This window comes from Hylaeus volcanicus, chromosome 5 (assembly GCF_026283585.1).
Source record: "Hylaeus volcanicus isolate JK05 chromosome 5, UHH_iyHylVolc1.0_haploid, whole genome shotgun sequence".
NCBI lineage: Eukaryota > Metazoa > Arthropoda > Insecta > Hymenoptera > Colletidae > Hylaeus > Hylaeus volcanicus.
In genome coordinates, this window is record NC_071980.1 from 9,850,235 (window position 1) to 9,854,554 (window position 4,320).

The following is a 4,320-nucleotide window of genomic DNA, read 5'->3' on the forward strand; positions in this document are numbered from 1 at the left end:
TGAATGATAGCACCGTATCGTTTCTTACGAAAATAGATTATAAAGAGCTAAATTATAGCATGTTGGTTTTTATCTATCTGTCTATAGTTTAATTTCAAATTTCTCGAACTTTGCATAGCAATCCTTTAGTGGACATTTATTTTTGGATCTCTATCCTCTATTCTTTATTCTCCATCTTCCATTACTAAAAATTAACGCTATTGACCGTGGCCACGTTTTTACCTCGCGCTGTTCGGTAAAGAGCAGAAATAGTTCCCTCATCACAAATTAGTTCTATCAGCTGTCGTAAAAATAGCTATAGCTGGCGCTACGCTGCCTGCTGCTCTTGTCTTTTTTCATCGGGAATTAACGAATTTTTTCAAATCGTATGCACTTGTGGCGTACATCGATCGTCGACGACCAAACTATGCGAATAGTACCAATTTTGTACATGGAAACAATTTTGTACAAAGTACATGGATTATATGTTAATTACAAATTAAATTATGTCTGCGTTTCGTGTGCTGGCTAGGGGCATTTAATTAAGCAACTAATATTTACAGCCAGTCTCATAAGTAGACTACGAATCTTCATGGAAAATAACATTTTCGCGAACGTGCCTACAAAAATTGAACGTAAATAGGAATTTATTTTATTCTGCAAATATTATAACATGAACTCTACTTTCAATCTTTTTTATATTCTTGCACATTGTTTGCATTTTGTAGTTTCTTGCACATTCGGATTTCCTATAAATGCGTAAAGATCCGCAGTCTACTCATAAGTATTCGTAACCTCTATGTATATTTATTGAAGAAATTTGTCAAAATTAAATGACAGGTTTGATACTTCCAAACAAATGATTCATTATAAATAACTGATTTGGAAACATCGAGCCTGTGTTAATTAATTTAGACAAATGTTTTCAATAGACGTAAAAGGTACGAATACTTGTGGGATTGACTGTATACAGGCTGTCTCAAATATGTTGGAGGTCCCAAGGAGGTCCTTGAAAAAGGTGGTTCGTGGGAAACGACTTTTTCCTAAAATAAATCTCGCGATCCACATTATATTTTTGCTTAAAAAAATTCAAAGTTACAGTTGAAGGCTGAATAAATATATAGTAAAAATTTTTAAAGCTCTGTATCTTTTCATTTCGTTATAAAAAATTACGAGAGAACCTTATAAAAAACGACCGTCACACGGGATGACTCCCTTAACGAAGCCTCGTACAACATTTTCGCTAAGGAAACAGCTGTTTCAAATCATCTCACGAACCATCCCTTTCAAGGACCTCCAACAGTTTTGGGACACCCCGTATGTATAAGAAAATAAACGAACGTTCCAATAAATGCAATTAAAAGGAATACCGAATTATCGCCACTGGTAACAAACAAAAAAAAGAAAAATTATTTCTTTCTGAGCCCATCAGAAAGGGTGCAGGTACACTTGTTCGGAATTTTCTTGAAAAGTGATCGTTGAACTTGGTAGCAAATGTTTGGAATACCGCGCGAAATTGGGTCAACTCGAGCGACTCGAGTATACACGGTATACTATACAGACTGCAACGTGTTGTTTCTTTCTCCTTAGCGTACAACAATATAGCAGACTCTTACGTAAATTGCATACGCACATGCCCGTCTATACGCGACCGTTTGTCGCCACCCGTTGGAAATATCGCGTGGATATTTCACCAGTCTTCCGTTTTCCTTATCGCGCGCGGGGTAACGAGTGTGTCGCGGCACGTTGCATTTCGTCAAAGTAATTGTTCTCGTTATACACCGATCCGGAGTCCGCACGGAACCACGTGCGATTGAATCAGGACTATCGGGACAGGTGCCTTTGCGCAGAGAATCTAGGTCGGGGAGTATTAACCTCGCATATAAATAGTACTAGCCGTACATAATGTTTTGCGGCAAACATACTTTTTCCTTCTTTTCTCCTTTTCCCTTGCCGCTTTTCCCCCCTCCGGTTCTTTAAACACCGATGAAACGTTGGCCTGCTGGTCGCTGTAATAAAGGTGCACTTACGTACTCGGATGCGCGCATCGAAAATAGGAGGCCAGACGATGATATCAGATTCGAAATTTGCCCTCGTTGCGCGCGACAAACTCCTTTGTTGTCGCGTGTAACTAGCCCGGTCAGTTTGCGATTTTCTATGCGAGAACACGATAAAAATTCGTTTCTGCAATAACTCGGATCGCGTTAAGAAGGGGTCGCTGTTCAGGGAATGGTCGAAATAACTTGTATTATTCGGTCGCATTGTGCAACACGTGTACACGCGAGTGTGCACGTACCGCAAAATGTGTATTAATATAGCGTAGAATCAATTCGTAACGTTAGGTCGAATCGATAAAGGGAACACGATCTTCATTCCATCCTCGATGGAGCTTTATGGGTTACGTTGTATCGCTTTTGTACGTGGTGTTCCGAATAATAGATTCTCGAAAATGAGAACTGTGGTATTCCTAATAAACTTGGAAGGGTATTAATATTATTTTTATTCATTTTAATTCTCTTAATTCTTCCATCTTCTTCCTCGATTCACAAAATTAAAACAAATATATTTTATTAACACGATGACTGGCACACTCATTCGCATGGAAGTCCCCACAGAACTAAAATTTCGTCTCGAGACAATTAGAAACTATAGAATCTAATATTTGTCGTATTACTTATTTTTTTGAATTCTCATCAAAATTAACGAATACTATCCAGACCTGCTTTCATCAATAGTTAGTCGTTTATATTATTTGTTGAAGTTCTTTAGTAAAAAGCTCCGTCACCCGTATGTGGGTGACGTGGCGTTTAATGTGTTAACCGTTTGAGTGGCACGTGCTTCTCCTGTCCTGTCCTCAAAGGGCTCGCCATGGGCTGTGAAGCCTTTCGCAGCAGGCAATCGTGCCACTTTGCAATTTTCGAACCGGAAAAAAGAAAGGTGCGTGGCAGCACTCAAACGGTCAAGATGAGGGATTTGTGGGCAATATAAACTTTTTACCAACTTTTTACATATCTACCCTCAAAAAGAACTTGAAAAATAGACTCTTTCCATAGGTTTATTAAAACAAATGGGTTTCTGTACGAATACTTATTACCAGACTGCGGATCTTTATGCATTTATAGGAAATTTGAATGTGCAAGAAATGCAAACAATATACAAGAATAAGAAAAGATTGAAAGTAAGGTTCGTGTTATAATATTTGCAGAATAAAATAAATTCCTATGTAGGTTCAATTTTTCTAGGCAATTTTTGTGTTCGCCAAGATTTTATTTTGCATAAAGATCCGCCGTCTACTCGTTACACTGACTGTATTTGAAAAATTCTTCACCCAAAGACACGGAGTTTCCCGTTTCGATCATTGAATTTGATTTTTCAAATTTTCCGAGAGGTCGAGACTTTGATTACGAACATTCATTGTAATCAACGTCGAAGTTATTTTTGTTCCACCCCTGTATATCATCGGAACGCCACAAAAACAACTCATGAGTAACCTTCTACCATCAAATCACAACATTTCCAAGTACATATCAATTCTATTCGTTCCACTCCATGGTGGTCGTGCGCCATTGTATAGGACACAGTGTGTACGGTCACGTGATTACAAACCACGAAAGGTCGCGAAGGATTAAGTACGAATTAGAGTACGGGTTCAGCGTTCCCGAGTTACGAAAGTCTTGTCAAGAGCAGAAAATCGGGACCGACCTTGTGCAGCCAACCTGGAGCTCGTATATTCTCTGATATTTACGCCGAGCGTCGAACGTAGACAAGGACAGCGAATAAAAGAAGAGGACGGAGCGAAAACACCGAGGTACATATGTCGGTAAAACGTTGTCGACGTTCGACGCTCAGTGACGAGTCCTTTTTGAAGCTACTATTTTTATAAATAGTTATTCAATTTTAGTTGGAGACGAGCCCTCAGGGGCTGTAGCGTGCGAATATGCAGCTACAGTACGGGCTTAGCAAACCCGAGGTACCCGAGCTAGAGTGAGAAGATGAGATAGAACCTATCTGATAGATGATAGATGAGAAGTAAGAGACACTGCAAACAGTATTAAAATAATGCAAAAGTCATGCAAGACGATGATAAAAAGAATGGAAATAAGTTAGTAATAACTAAGCAGTAGTGCAATAACTTTGTATAATAAGTTACGCACTTTAAATAAATGAATGAATGAATGAATGAATGAATGAATGACGCTCAGCGGCAAAGAGAAGTAAGAGATACTGTAAACGGTATTAAAATAATGCAAAAGTCATGCAAGACGATGATAAAAAGAATGGAAATAAGTTAGTTATAACTAAGCAGTAGTGCAATAACTTTGTATAATAAGTTACGCACTT